Source organism: Psammomys obesus, unplaced genomic scaffold (assembly GCF_907164565.1).
Source record: "Psammomys obesus unplaced genomic scaffold, mPsaObe1.curated_primary_1811, whole genome shotgun sequence".
In the NCBI taxonomy this organism is placed as follows: domain Eukaryota; kingdom Metazoa; phylum Chordata; class Mammalia; order Rodentia; family Muridae; genus Psammomys; species Psammomys obesus.
The window spans coordinates 4096598-4113396 of NW_026594216.1; the positions used below are offsets into that span (position 1 = coordinate 4096598).

The window sequence follows — 16799 nt, forward strand, 5'->3', positions numbered from 1 at the left end:
AGTGAATAAATTTTAATTTTAATAAATTAAAAAAATAAATTAAAAAAATAAAATAAATTAAAAGGAAAAAAACTATTAAACAAAAAACCTTATTTAATAGAGATTGTAGTTATTATTACTGTGATAGAGTAACAATTATGTCTTAATCTTTTGAAATAATGAAATTAAAAAATAGGAAATGCCGAATACAGCTACATAAAAATCTATCTACTAATTTCAAGTCGATTAAACATATAATCTAGGAAAAGATGGCCACCCCAGCAGTGTCCAGTCTGTCCCCACAGGTGCAGAGCTTCAGTACATGTGCGATGAGACACTGCCAAGCTTGTGAGGCACCCTATTTAGCTATATGGCATTGAAGGTTGCCATGCCATTGTCCCTTATTCTGCTGCATCTAAACAGAATAAGCTAGACCAAATGGGAAAGGAGTTGATGCTATCAGGACAACTTTTGAAAGATCCAAAGGTGCCTCTTGCTGTTCTGAAATCTTACATTAAGTACTACATCAAAGACAAAGCCTGAAGAATATCACAATGAAAGGAACGGATTTCTTCACTGATGGCCAACCTCATGAATGTACTAGCCGAAAACGGTCACTGAGCAGCACCCAGGGAGTCATGTCGCCCTTCCCACCAGTATGAGAGTTTACCCTGGAAAAGTGTCTTGGGTGGGTACCACAGCATCTCCTTTAAATGAAGCTGTTCTCTCTAAGTTAATGACAGTGCCGAAGAACTGCCTGGATCAAGGCCAAGTATTGAAATTGGAAGTTAAGACTGACCCTGTCCATCATGAATGAGATGGTTGTGTAAATTGGTGAGATAAATGTTGATATGCCTGCAAAGACCAAGATTTATAAGCTCAGCCAGGGCATTCAGGGGATGCTCTAAAAGGCTCCATCTCCTGTGACAGTTCTCATACTTGGAGCAACAATAACATGGTTTTTGAATGACAATAAACCAACAAGCAAATAAATGAAATTAAAAAAAATTTAGAAGAAAGATACCCATCATAGCTGAATAAAGTTGTTTTTAGACGCTATGGATTATTAAATGGAAGTCCCAGTGCCAGGTGGGGGATACCACCTTATGAGTTGTTGGGCAAAGTGCACGCTCACAAACAAAACCACCTTTTGCCATTTCTTTTTTTTTTTGCCTACCAGAACAAGATGATAAAACCCTATTGTTGAAGACAACATACAATTTGGTTGCAAGTTATAGAGAAATCAAGTTGGACCTAAGCTTGGAGTCTACTCTTTGCTGCCTAGCTTTCCTAGTGCTGGATAGTGCCATGCAGGCTTCTGGGGGAGAAAAGTCATCAACCATCTTCAATCAGTTGTGAAATGATGAACTATAGTACCAACCAACTAATCAAAATGTGTCTACTAGTGCAATAGTAGCATAACTTATGGGTGCAATCAACAACTCTATAGTTGGAGTAGAGAGATTTCTCACAGCATAGAATTCATAAATAGACTGGCATCTTGGTCAAGAGGCCATGAATAAGAAGGTGATAGGCCCTAGCAGGAGGATTCTTACTACTGCTGATTAACTATATTAACATGGTACCTTCAAATTACTTATGCTTATGCACACAGAAAAATGCAACTCAGTCTTAGTCAGAGGAGTTTTCTTTGTAAAAAATGGTATGGCCGTTCAAAGTACAGGGAATAAGGCCATGTTGAGTGCTCAGTCCTAAAACAGGATGTGTATACATCCTCTTTGGCTAAGATGATCTTTAGAAAGAGGGTCTGAAAAGAAAGAAAAGGTTGAAGGAACAGAGAAGAGCATGGAATGCTGTCTTCTGGGCATGAAACAGACATTGTAACCACAGCAGTTGCAATTACCTACCCTGGGCCTGCAAGAAACTGTCCTCTTTAAAAGCCAAGCTTGGATCAAGAGGAAGGGCTTATTGGCTGTGGATAAATTGTGGGCAAGAGTGGCAATTGCCTTCTGTGTTTTCACTCACTGTTAGGCTCATCAGGATCCAGAAGATTGATCTATAGGAACAGTCACTTAGATACCTTTGGTTAAACAAACAAACAAAAATGTGGGAAGAGTCTGGAGTGGAGGAGAGGTGGTGTCAGCAGTGGGAAGGAGATAGGAGAGATTGGAAGTTAAGAGTAATCAGAATGAATTACATATGTATTTAAAATTGTAAAAGAACAAATTTAGTCCGTAAAAGAGAAGAGGATGCCTGGAGGGTGATAACTGGGTTTGTCTCTTGGACATCACAAGTATGAGTAAATGCAGGCATAGGCATGCCTTCACACACACGGATACCTGCACACATAAAAATATACACATACACACAAGAAAATCACCAACCAACAGAAATCCAAAAAGCTTCTGTTAGATAGCATCACCAACGTGACAATAACACGCAACCCTTCTTTGGGAAACTCATACCCATAGCATCTATTTCACATAGCTCTAATGCCTAAAATACATGTGAAAACGACTTTTAATAAACCACACCAAAATTTGTTCAAAAACTATGAAATTAAAAATTATTAGGAATTAGGGCAGTGCTTCTCAACCTTCCCAATGCTGTGACCCTTCAATAAAATTTCTCATGTTGTGATGATCCCAAACCATAAAATTATTTTCATTGCTACTGCATAACTGTAATTTTGCTACTGTAACGGTTTTGGAGATAAAGGTTTCCCAAAGGGGTCACGATTCATGTGTTGAGAAACACTGAATTAGAGAAATAAAATACACGTGTTAGGAAAAGCAACTGGGAGGCATGAAGGGAACCGACTATAAAAGGGAAGGGATCTTATCTTTTCCCTGTCTGTAAGCTGTCATTTTGTTCTCTTACCAGTGTCCTTTGCTTTACAGAAAGTTTTAAGTTTCATGAGGTCTCATTGATTGTTGGTCAGCCTGTGCTGTTGGTGTTCTGTTCAGGAAGTTTTCTCCTGTGCCAATGAAATCAAGGCTCTTCCCCACTGTTTCTTCTAACAGGTTTAGTGTGTCTGATTTTATGTTGAGGTCTTTGATCCACTTGGACTTTACTTTAGTGCAGGGTGATAAGTATGGATCTATTTGCAACACGTAGACTTCCAGTTATACCAGCACCATTTCTTGAAGATGCTTTATTTTTCCATTGTATAGTTTTGGCTCCTTTGTCAAAAATCATGTATATGTAGGTGTCTGGGTCTTCAGTTTGATTCCGTTATTTTACCAGTCTGTTTCTATGCCAGTACCATGCCATTTTTATTAATGTTGCTCTATAGTACATATTGAGATCAGGAATGGAGATACCTCCTGAAGATATTTTATCATACAGGTTTGTTTTAGATATTCTGGGTTTTTTTTTATTTTGTTTTGTTTTTCCATATGAAGTTGAGAATTGTTCTTTTGTTGTTTTAAGATTTTTTATTTTGTTTTTTCCAAGTATTTTTTAACTTTTTTATTAATTACAGTTTAATCACTTTGTATCCCAGCTTTAGCCCCCTCTCTTGTCCCCTCCCAATCTCACCCTTTCTCCCTCTTCCCCATTGTCCCTCCCCCAGTCCACTGAGAGGGGAGGTCCTCCTCTCCTTCCATCTGACTCATCAGATTTCATCAGGACTGGCTGCATTTTCTTCCTCTGTGGCCTGGTAAGACTGCTTCCCCCTAAGGGGAAGTAATCAAAGAGCCAGCCACTGAGTTTATGTCAGAGACAGTCCCTGTTTCCCTTACTAGGAGACCCACTTGGACACTGAGTTGCCATTGGCTATATCTATGCAGGGGTTCTAGGTTATCTCCATGCATGAACCTGGGTTGGAGTATCAGTCTCAGAAAAAAACCCTTGTAACCAGATTTTTTGGTTCTGTTGCTCTCCTTGTGGAGCTCCTGTCCCTTCCAGGTCTCTCTCTTCCCCTTCTTTCATAAGTTTCTCTGCACTCTGCCCAAAGTTTGGCTACGAGTCTCAGCATCTGCTTTGATACCCTGCTGGTTAGAGTCTTCCAGAGGCCTTCTGTGATAGGCCCCTATCCTGTTCCCTGTTTTCTCCTTCTTCAGGTATCCATCCCATTTGCCTTCCTGAACGAGGATTGAGCATCTTATACAGGGTCTTCCTTCTTGCTTAGTTTCTTTAGGTGTACAGGTTTTAGTATGTTTATTCTATATTATATGTCTAATATCCACTTATAAGTGAGCATATACCATGTGTGTCTTTCTACTTCTGGAATACCTCACTCAGGATAATTTTTTCTAGTTCCCACCATTTGCCTGCAAATTTCATGATTTCCTTGTTTTTTGTTTTTTTGGAGGTTTAACGGCTTTCTTTATTATACTGTAAACATTTTTCACTATTGCTACAGAGTTTTCATAATTATCATTTCAATGGCTGCATAAATTGGCCATTAAGTTGATGTTCTATAATTTTCTTTTTTTTCTGATTGTTCTATTCTTTTTTATTAATTTTATTTTATTAACTACACTTTATTCACTTTGTATCCCCCCATAAGCCCCTCACGCCTCCCCTCCCGGTCCCACCCTCCCTTCCCCTTCTTCACGCATGCTCCTCCCCAAGTCCACTGATAGCAGAGGTCCTCCTCTTCTTCCATCTGATTTTAGTCTATCAGATCACATCAGAAATGGCTGCATTGTCATCTTCTGTGGCATGGTAAGGCTGCTCCCCCTTCAGGGGGAGGTGATCAAAGAGCAGGCCAATCCGATTATGTCAGAAGCAGTCCCTTCTCCCATTACTATGTAACCCACTTGGACACTAAACTGCCATGGGCTACATCTGTGCAGGGGTTCTAGGTTATCTCTCTGCCTGGTACTTGGTTGGAGTATGAGTTTCTGGGAAGACCCTTGTGTTCAAATATTCTGGTTCTGTTGCTCTCCTTGTGGGGTTCCTGTCCTCTCCAGATCTTACTAATTCCCACTTCTTACATAAGATTCCATGCATTCTGCCCAACAGTTTACCATAAGTCTCATCGTCTGCTTTGATAGTCTGCAGGGCAGAGCTTTTCAGAGGCCCTCTGTGGCAGGCTCCTTAGGTTGTTTCCTGTTTTCGACATTTGCTTAACCATGTTTGTAACAGCTTTATTTGTAATAGCCAGAAGCCTGAAATAGCCCAGATGCCCCTCAACTGAAGAATGATGCAGAAATTGTGGTACATCTACACAATGGAGTATTACTCTGCAATGAAAAATAACGAAATCATGAAATTTGCAAGTAAATGGTGGGACCTGGAAAGGATCATCCTGAGTGAGCTGTCCCAGAAGCAGAAAGACACACATGGTATATACTCACTCATATAGACATATAGCATAGGATAAACCTACTAAAATTTGTACATCTAAAGAAATTAATCAAGAGAGAAGACCCTAACTAAAACGATCAATCCCCATCCCGAAAGGCAAAGAGGATGGACATCAGGAGAATTTTTCTTTCAAGGTCTGTAAAGAATTGTGTTGGTATTGTGATGGGAAGTGCATTGAATCTATAGATTGCTTTTAGCAGGATGGTCATTTTCACTATGTTAACCCTACCGATCCATGAACACGTAGATCTCTCCAACCCTACACTAAACAAATGGCTAATATTCAATAAACATAAAGAACAAATTAAATTCCAAGAAACCAAACAATCCAATTAAAATACAGAACTAAACAGAGAATTCTCAACAGGGATCTTTTCAGGGATCTCAGAACTTAGTGGCTGGCTCTTTAATCACTGACTCCTGAGGTGGGGGGGGCAGCCTTAACAGGCCACAGAAGAAGATAATGCATCCAATCCTGATGAAACCTGATAGGCTAGGGTCAGATGGAATGGGAGGAGGACCTCCCCTATCATTGGAATGAGGAAGGGGCAGAAGAAGGAGAAGAGGGAGAGAGGGTAGAATTGGGAGGGTACAAGGGAGGAGGCTACAGCTGGCATACAGCCCAGAGAACTTTTTCAGCTGATAAAAGACTTTAGCAAAGTGGTTGGATACAAAATTAACTAAAAAAAAAAAAATTAGTAGCCCTCCTGTATACCAAAGACAAAAGGGCTGAGAAAGAAATTAGGGAAACAACACCCTTTATAATAGCTACAAATAACATAAAGTACCTTGGTGTGACTCTAACTACGCATGTGAAAGACCTGTATGAAAAATAAAAAAACTTCAAGTCTCTGAAGAAAGAAAGTGAAGAAGATATCAAAAGATGAAAAGATGTCCTATGTTTATGGATTGGTAGGATTAACATAGTGAAAATGGCCATCCTACCAAAAACAATCTATAGATTCAATGCAATTCCCATCAAAACATCAACACAATTCTTTACAGAACTTGAAAGAACAATTTGAAATTTCATATGGAAAAACAAAACAAAACAGAATTCCAAAAACAATACTGTATAATAAAAGATCTTCTGAAGTTATCTCCATCCCTGATCTCAAGCTGTACTATACAGCAATAGTAATAAAATCTGCATAGTACTGGCATAGAATTGTGGATCAATGGAATCAAATAGAAGACCCAGAAATAAACCCAGACACCTACAGCTACTGGATTTTTGACAAAGAAGCTAAAATAATACAATGGCAAAAAGATAGCATCTTCAACAAATGATGCTGGTCTAACTGGATGTCTACATGTAGAAAAATGCAAATAGATCCATAGTTATCATCCTGCACAAAGCTAACATACAAGTGGATCAAAGACCTCAACAAAAAACCAGACACACTAAACCTGTTAGAAGAAAGAGCGAGGAAGAGCCTTGATCTCATTGGCACAGGAGACAACTTCCTGAACAGAACACCAACAGCACAGGTTCTAAGAGCAACCATCAATAAATGGCACCTCATGAAACTGAAAACTTCCTGTAAAGCAAAGGACACTGTAAACAGAACTAAACGACAGCCTAGAGACTAGGAAAAGATCTTCACCAAACAGACATCTGACAGATGGCTAATATCCAGAATATATAAAGAACTCAAGAAATATCAACAAACCAAGTAATCCAATTAAAAAATGGGACACAGAACTAAACAAAGAATTCTCAAAAGAAGAATATTGAATGGGAGAGAAACACTTAAATAAATGTTTAACGTCCTTAGTCATCAGGGAAATGCAAATCAAAACAGCACTGAGGATTCACCTTACACCCTTCAGAATGGCTAAGATGGAAAACTCAAGTGAAAACACATGCTGGAGAGGATGTGGAGCAAAGGGAACCCTCCTCCATTGCTGGTGAGAATGTAAACTTGTACAACCACTTTGGAAATCAATCTGGCACTTTCTCAGAAAATTGGGAGTAGTGCTACCTTAAAATCCAGCTATTCCTCCTCTAGGCATATATAAAAATATACTCAACTATACAACAAGGAGATTTTCCCAACCATGTTTGTAACAGTTTCAATCGTAATAACCAGAATATGGAAACAACCTAGATGTCCCTAAACAGAGGAATGGATACAGAAATTGTGGCACATTTACACAATGGAATACTACTCAGCAATTAAAAACAAGGAAATCATGAAATTTGGTGGGGACTAGAAAAGATGATCTTGAGTGAGGTAACCCAATAGCTGAAAGACACACATTGTGTATACTCAGTCTTAAATGGATATCAGCCATATAATATAGGATTAACATACTAAAATCTTTAATCCTAAAGAAGCTAAACAACAAGGAAGTCCCAAGGAAAGATGCTTAACACTCATTCAGAAGAACAAAAAGGATAGAAATCGGACGCCGGAGAAGAAGGGAACAAGATAGGAGCCTACAACAGATGGCCCCTAAAAGACTACTGATCAAGGTATAGAAGCAGAGGCTTAGACATATAGCCAAACTTTGGGCCAAGTGCATGGAATTTTGTGAAAGAAAGTGGAGATAGAAAGACCTGGAAGGAATAGGAGGTCCAAAAGGAAACCATGAGTCATAAAAACAGAGTCTTGTGGGCATTGAAGAAAATGATATCCCAACCAAGGACAATGCATGGAGAGGACCTAAAACCCTGTCTCAGATGTAGCCTGTAGACTAGTTTTCAAGTGGATTCCCTAGTAAGAGGAGCATGAACTTTCTCTGTCATGAACTCAGTGGCAGACTCTGATCACTGCCCTCTGATGAGTGCAGCTTTGCAAGCCACAGAGGAAGACAATACAACTAGTCCTAATTAGACTTGATATGCTAGGGTCAAAGAGAAGGGGAAGAGGACTTATTTTTTTTTTATCAATGGACTAGAGGTGAGGCATGGGAGGAGATGAGAGAGATACAGTGGGGTTGGGAGGGGATGAGGAATGGTGTTATAGCCAGGTTACAAATTGAATAAATTGTAATGAATGATAATAATAAAAATTAAAAAATAAAGAAATGCTCAGATCTGCCTCATGTAATTGGCAGCTGGATGGAACTAGAAAAGCTCATTCTGAGTGAGGTAAACTAGAAGCAGAAAGACACACATGATATATACTCAAATATAAATGGATATTAGCCATATAATATAGGATAAACATACAAAAATCTATAGTCCCAAAGAAGCTAAAAACAAGGAGCACCCTAAGGAAGATGCTTAATCTTCATTCAAAAGGGCAAACAGGATAAACATCAGAAACAGAAGACAGGGAACAGGACAGAAGCCTATCACAGGGGACCTGTGGAAAAAATCTACCTAGCTGGGTATTGAAGCAGATGCTGAGACTCACTGTCAGACTTTGGGCAGAGTGCATGGGATCTCATAGAAGAAGGAGGAGATAGAAAGACCTGGAGGGGAGAGGAGCTCCACAGGGTGACCAACAGAGTCAAAAATTCTGGGCCCAGAAGCATCTGCAGAGACTGATAAATCAATCAAGAACCATGTATGGAAAGGACCTAGACCCTCTGCTCAAATGTAGCCCATTTGCAGCTCAGTCTCTGTATGGGTTCCCTAGTAAGGAGAGCAGGAGCAGTCTCTGGTATGAACTATGTTGTCTGCTCTTTGATCACCTTCCCCTGGTAGGGTGACCTTACAAGGCCACAGAGAAAGAGTATCCAGACAATTCTGATGAGATCTGATAGGCTAGGGTTAGATATTGGGGAAGGAGGACCTCCCCTATCAGAGGAATAGGGGAGGGACATGGGGGGAAAGAGGGAGAAAGGATGAGAGGAAGGAAATCATGGAGGGGCCTACAGCCTGGTTACAAAGTGAATAAATTGTAATAAGTAATAATAATATTACTAAATTTAAAAAATAAAAAGAGAAATGCTCAACATCCTTTGTCATCGGGTAGTTATCAACCTTTCTGATGATGTGCCCCTATAATACAGGTCTTCACGTTATGATGACTGTGAACCATAAAAATTTTTGTTGCTGCTTCATAACTGTAATTTTGCTACTATTATGAATCATAACATAAATACTATTGGCGATAGAGGTTTTCCAAAGTTTGAGAACCGCTGGTCTAGACCAAGTATCCTCTGAGTATATCTGCGGTGAAGTTTCTTGATAATGTTCATTGACTTGGGAAGGCCCAATCCTGGTAGCTGGCACCATTCCCTGCATTTGGATCCTGGACTGTGGAAAAGCCTAGCAGCAAGCATGTGCTCATTTCCTCTTTCTCTCTGCTATTAACTGTGGATGTGACAAATTTCTTCAGGTTCAGGCCAAAGTTTCCCACAATGAAAAATTGAAACCTGAAATGTAAGCTGCTCAATGCCTTTCTTACTTAAACTTTCTTTTATCAAGGCCTTTCATCACAGCCGAAGGAAATGAAACCAAGACGGTGCCTAACCTAAAAAAAGAATTACTAAAAATATTAGTTCTTGACATTTTTCTTCTTTTTTACACTCTATCCATTGATTTGATTATAATTTTGAAATTATTTTAACAGCTTAATTTCTCACCTAAAGCTGAAAAACAGAAAGCTTCCTTCATCTAAAGTTCTATCGGCAGTGATGAATATTCCTTTCTTGACCTGGTGTCCTTTTTCTTAGAGAATGGAGCGTTCACAGTGTACATAAGGTAGGTGCAGAGATGGCAGATACACTCCTTCCTCACACAACGGGCTTTGGCACAGTGGTGGAAATGCAGTATACTCGGACATCTGGAATTTGAATATGACGGTGATTTGGTTTTTCTTAGCACAGAGCTAGTATTGCCCCTGGAAACAATTATTTATTGGCAGTTTTTTTTTTCTTTAGAGAAAATTATCTAATTATATCTAGACAGTGCTGTAATGTATAGGAAGCTTGACCTTGAGGAATTCCTTGATATTGCTTTATATTAATTTGCATGCAGTACTTTGCAAGGGGGTGAGAATTGCTAAAATATTTTCTTTTTTTTTGTTCTTTTTAAAAAAAAATTCTTTATTAATTACACTTTATTCACTTTGTATCCCCCTGTGGTTCCCTCTCTCCTCCCATCCCAATTCCTCCCTTCCTCCATCCTCTGCATGCATGCCCCTCCCCAAGTCCACTTTAAGGGGAGGTCTTCTTTTCCTTCCTTCTGATCCTAGGCAATTAGATCTCATCAGGAGTGGCTGCATTTTCTTCCTCTGTGGCCTGGTAATATTGCTTCCCCCTCAGGGGGAAGTAATTAAAGAGCAGGCCAATCAGTTCATGTCAGAGACAGTCCCTGTTCCTATTACAATGGAACCCACTTGGATACTGAACTGCCATGGGTTACATCTGTGCAGGGGTCTTAGGTTATCGCCATGCATAGTCCTTGGTTGGAATAGCAGTCTCAGGAAAGACCCGTCTGCTCAAATTTTTTGGTTCTGTTGCTGTCCTTGTGGAGTTCCTGTCCTCTCCAGATCTTACTGTTTCCCACTACTTTCTTAAGATTCCCTGTACTCTGCCCAAAGTTTGCCCATAAGTCTCAGCATCTGCATTAATAGTTTGCAGGGCAGAGCCTTTCAGAGGTCCTCTGTGTCAGGCTCCTGACTTGTTCCCTCTTTTCTCCTTCTTCTGCTGTCCATCAAATTACCAACACAATTCTTTACAGACCTTGATAAAATATTTTCTAAACCATGTGATGTTCTCAGAACACACTGAATGTTCTTAAGAAGAATATTTCAAAGCTGTTTGAGTTTCCCAAGCTTTTTGGCCTGAATGGAGCTGTTTGCTTCAAGCTGTCTATTTTCTGCTTAGATGACTGTTTTTTAGTTAGAAAACGTTTGCATGCGTTACTACTTTGTTTTCTGCATTTAGTCAATACTGAAGACAGGAATTTATATCTTTTTGAAACTTCAGAAGTAAAAATAGATTATATCACAAATACTTCAGAGGGACTACTTAAGCAGTCACTGAAAATACAGATGACTATAAGATCAGGCAGGAAACTGACAGGAAATCATGTAATGGTAAGTAGAGGCAAGCAGTGCGTTCTAGGGAGAGCTTGTCCAATTTGTAGGCAAGTTGTGCTGTGTAGAACCAGCAGAAAAGAGTTGCCATTGTACATGATAGATGCATAAGATCTGAATTTTTGTATGACAGCTGTCAGTGTATCAAAATACTTTGGAAGCTAGGCAGATGGGTCTGAAGACTGGAATCAGTCTGCAGGCCAGGCGTTTCTCTAGAGAAAGAAAGTTCTACAATATGTTTCAATAATTATCGGTTGCTTCTGTGAGGAATTGTTCCATTCAGATGCTTTTAAACAATATGTGTCAATTCTTGCCTTTTTTTTTTGACAGCTTTATTTTTAAGGAGGAAAACAATGACTATGATTCATTTTCAGTTTAAAAAAATGCAGTACATTTGAAGACTTAAGCCCCCACAGAGAACCTATTAATCTCCTAGTGAAATGGTAGCAAAATGTTCCTATTATTTTGCTCACATACAGTTTCCTTAAGACTTTAGCTAAGAGGATTTAATAGGACCCTGTTTAATACTGGAGGAAAGAGCTCTATCTTCTCACAGTGGGGTTTCTTTAAACCACAAAAATAACTCCTGATAGAACTAAAAGCTCTTGATACCCTTAAATATGCTTAATTAGCCCAGATACCGAACACCTAGTCAAAACATATTGTCACCAATTCAAACAATCTCAAAAACAGATCCTAATGACAGTTGCTTTGGATGGAGAATGGGCTGAAACCATCCTTACTTCTACGTTTTGTTCCTGTGTTCCTGGGCATGTCCACTCTCCTCCAAACACAAATATTCAGAAAGTACTACAAAATGTAATAATGTATTGTTACATTATTTATCAATATCAGTGGTCCCACTCAGCCGTTTCCACCAACGTAAACAAGTTGAAGGCTTAGGTAGACAACTGAATGAGTGATCTTGACTTCAAGGAATCAGAAGAATGTTTTCTAGGCACTCTGATAAACGAGTGCCTTAAACTTACATCTTGATCTCTGCTTCAATATTGTGTAATTATATGTTTTAATTTTATATTTATTTGTGTGTATGTGTGTGTATTTTGTTAGCATGCATGCTTGTATATGTGTGAGTACAAATGTGTTCAGGGGTGAGTGTTCACTTGTGTCCTCATGCAGGTGAAAGCTGATATGGAGACTCTCCCTCCTTGGTGTTCTATCTTATTCTTTGAGGTGAGGCCTCTCAGTAGAGCCAACTAGCCATTTGGCTCCAGGGATCCCTAGTTTTGGCCACCAGAGGTTGGAATTTCATGCAGGTCACCTTGCTTACCTAACATTTTTATGGGTTCTACAGATCCATACTCTGGGCCTCTTGCTTGCATGATAAGCATTTTGACTGCTGAACCATTAACACAAACTTAGGTTGGTGTTTTTTTTTGTTTTGTTTTGTTTATTTTCTCCATCTGCCTACAGTTTTCCTCATAACTATTGTCTTGGTCCCAGTTCTTGCTGTATCCTTTTACTCCCAGTATTCCCCCTCTCTCTTTATTGTTCATAAATTTCTAATGAATTTTTCATAAATATTTAGTAGCTTTATGTCTTTAAGCAAAAATGGCTCCTATTTTTCTCATTTTGTTTCTGTTGCTGTGATTAGATATCCTCACAAAAATTAAAATATGGGAATAGGGTTTATTTTTCTTACAATTCCGGCTTGCAGTCAACCAGTGAGGGAAAGCTTATCAGGAACTCAGAGCAGCTACACATGTAACATTTTAAATCAGGAAAAGAGAGAAAATAAATGTTCCCAAGTTGCTGCTTGCTTCTGTTCATACTCACCTAGTTTTTTTTTTTTTTTTTCTTTCTGTCACACAGTTCAGGGCTCAGCACATGAAATGGTACCACCCACAGGCCCTGTCACCTCAGTCAAGACAACCTCCTACATATATAGCCATAGGCCAACCTAATCAAGATTAGTAAACTCTGAGACTTTCTTTCCAGGCAATTGTAGTTAGTGACAAGTTAACAATTAAAATTTAACCATTATCACACTTTTGGAGAGAAGAGATTGTTAAATGCTTAGGGCGTTATGAACATGTTTCTTATTCATATCTGATATGTAAGAAGCTAGTGAAGTCTCTATCATGTTATAGAAACCCAGTGAAGGATAAATGAATGAAGGGAACCCATATAAACTCTGACAGGATCCAGTCAAAGCCTCCTTGAACTCAATTTGGATTCCTAAAACCCTGTCAGTAGAAGCTGATCTTCCAAATAATGAGCATGCTTTATCTCCATTGCCTTCTATCTAATCAAAACTGAAGACCAGTAAAGACACCATATTCAAGGAGTTTGTATTTTATAGTCTTTCAGGAACCTACTTTTTCTTTTAGAACATATTGAAAATTACTCACCCATTGGAATTAAATGTTACTAATATTTGCTTATAAGAGAGTACATACCATGTGTGTCTTTCTGGGTCTGACTTTTCTCACTTGGGATGATCTCTTCTAGCTCCATCCATTTCCCTGAAAATTTCATGATTTTCTAGTTTTTAATTGCTGAGTAGGATTCCATTATGTAAATGGAATTTTTAAAAATCTGTTCTTTAGTTGAGGGACATTTGTGTGGTTTCCATTTTCTGCCTATTATAAATAAAGCTACTATGAACATAGGTGATCAAATGCCCCTGTGGTATGGTGGGGCATCTTTCAGGTATATAGCAGTATAGTTGGGTCTTGAGGTAGAGCTATTGCCGATTTCTGAGAAACATCCAGATTGATTTCCAAAGTTTATATACCCCACAGCAATGGAGGAGTGTTCCCTTTTATTCACATCCTAGCCAGCATCTGTTGTCACCTGAGTTTTTGATCTTAGCCATTCTGATGGAAGTAAGATGGGATCTCAGAGAAGGGAGGGTGATTGAATCTCACTGAGAAGGGAAAATAGAATAGAAAGAGGAAGTGCTTAAAGAGAGAGAACAAGATAGGAGAAGGAGTGCTGAAGAAAATGAGGGTGGAACGCAGGGAGCTTTGTGGAAGAGTGGAGCAAGGGAAAGTATAGAAGGACCTGGAGGGGACAGGAGATTCACAATAAGATGACAGAGCCAACTAACCTGGGCCCAGGGAGCCTTGGGGATACATAAGCACCAACCAAGGCCCATGTATCTTGGTCCCCTACACATATGTACCTGATGGGCAGCTTGGTCTCCATGTGGGTCCTCTAGTAAGGGGAGCAAGGGATATCTTTGACAAGGATTCAGTTGCATGCTTTTTGATGACTTACTCCTGGTGGGGCTGACTTGCCAGGCCATCCTGGAAGAGGATTTTTCTCAGTCCTGATTAGACTTGATGTGCTGGGAGGGGCAGGTGGGGAGGGTTTCCCTTTTCTGATGGGTAGGGTAGAGGAAATAGGGAAAATAGAGAGCGAGGGTGAGACCAGGAAGAAAGGAGGGAGGAGACTATGATTGGCTTATAAAATGAATAAATAAAAAAATTAATAAAAGTTATGTTAATTACCAAGCAAATATTATATCAAATTAAAAAAATCTTACCTTCTCCTAATTATAGTTGTCAGAATGTCAGAACTTTGGAAATTAGTAAGCAGACATGGAATGGTCTTCTTAGTAGGCCATTAGATGCAACATTTTTGAGATGTGTGATTAATTATTTACCAAAACGAAGTGCTACCCAGCTTGCTCTATGTCTACGTATGATTTCACAGTCTTCTTCACAATCAAAGCTAACTGTTCTTTCAAACCACCACGGGTACCAGTCACTTAACTCTGTAAGCAGTGGGTCAAACTAACTTGTGTAGTATGTCCTTCTCATAAATATACTGCAAGTATATCTCTGAAAGTAAATGGACAATTTAAGACTTCTCCATTATACCACAAAGCCATGTATTATGTGAACAGGCACACTGTAATAGTAATTTTGTATCTTTTAATAGATATTTTCTCCCATATAATCTGTTCAGCATATATTGATAACTCAATAATAATTGCTAATATTTTGTAGTAGCATATACAGAACTGTGACAATAATTTAAAGCAAATTATTAAGTCATTGTGCTGTGACACTAATTAAAAATATATTTTAAAATTAAGAAAGCTGTAAAGGCAGAAATTTTTAACATTGTGGACAATATAATGGGATGTGTAAAAATAGTTTTTTTGTTTAAATTCTATTTCTACCATGTATTAACAGTTTATTTATTTTATTTATGAAAATATCACAGCTGCCTTATATTCAGAATGTTTATGAATGTTTATATATTTGCATGTTTGTGATGATAAGATCATATGATACATGTACAAAGTGTAGATGAAATTAAGAAAATTTAATTAGTATTATATTTTACTGTTTTAAAATTAAAACAGGGAACAGGACAGGAGCCTACCGCAGAGGGCCTTTGAAAGACTTTGCCCAGCAAGGTATCAAAGCAAATGCTGAGACTCATAGCCAAACTTTGGGCAGAGTGCAGGGAATCTTATGAAAGAAATGGGAGATAGAAAGTCCTTGGAGGGGACAGGAGCTCCACAAGGAGAGCAACAGAGCCAAAAATCTGGTCCCAGGGGACTTTTCTGAGACTGATACTCCAACCAGGGACCATGCATGGAGATAACCTAAAACCCTTGCACAGTTGTAGCTCATGGAAGCTCAGTCTCCAAGTTGGCTCCTTAATAATGGGAACAGGAGCTGTCTTTGACATGAATTCAGTGGCTGGCGGGATCTTTGATTACCTCCCCCTGAGGGAGGAGCAGTCTTGCCAGGCCACAGAGGAAGACAATGCAGCCAGTCCTGATGAGACCTGATAGGCTAGGGTCAGAGGGAAGGGGAGGAGGAACCTCCCCCCTCAGTGGACTTGGGGAGGGGCATGGGAGGAAATGAGAGAGGGAGGGTGGGATTGGGAGGGGGCTACAGCTGGGATACAAAGTTAATAAACTGAAATTTATTAAACAATAAATAAATTTTAAAAGAGAAAAAAATTAATATTAAAGTAGAAACTGGTACTCTTTTCTGCATCTTCAAAAATATTTGTGTTGACTATTTTTTCTCATACACTAGAGTCATCTGGGAAATGTCTCCATTAGATTGACCTATAGGCAAGTTGGTGGGTGCATTTTCATGATTAAAAACTGACCATGGCCTCCTTTTCCCCAAAAGGCTGTTGGGGGAGCAAGCAAATTGAGCAAGCCATGGAGAGCTGGTCAGTAAACAACATTCCTTCATAATCTCCACTTCAGTTCCTGCCTCCAGGTTCCTGCCTTGAGTTATTGCCTCGGCTTTCCTGGTGACAAGAGTATAAAGTGTAAAATGTAACAAGTCCTCCCCAGAGTTGGTTTTTGTTCTGGTCTTTATCACAGCAATGGCAAACGTACTTAGACAGTATATAGTTGTATCATATTTGATTATAAATATTCATTATAAACACCAGGCAACACAGGTCTGTTATGTAGAGAATGACAAACACAGGTAGGAACGTATTTTTTTTTTTTCCTAGAAGAAATTACATTTTGACAGTGTTTTTATTGTTGTTGTTAGTTTGCTTGCTTTTTTGTTTTTTTGTTTTGGTCACAGCCCT

The 16799-nt window shown here is 39.0% G+C and overlaps 1 pseudogene; it reads left to right on the forward strand.

Moving 5' to 3' along the window:
* The first annotated feature begins 248 nt into the window (after positions 1-248).
* On the forward strand, positions 249-887 carry LOC129684861 (ATP synthase subunit O, mitochondrial-like; annotated as a pseudogene).
* Positions 888-16799: the final 15912 nt, after the last annotated feature.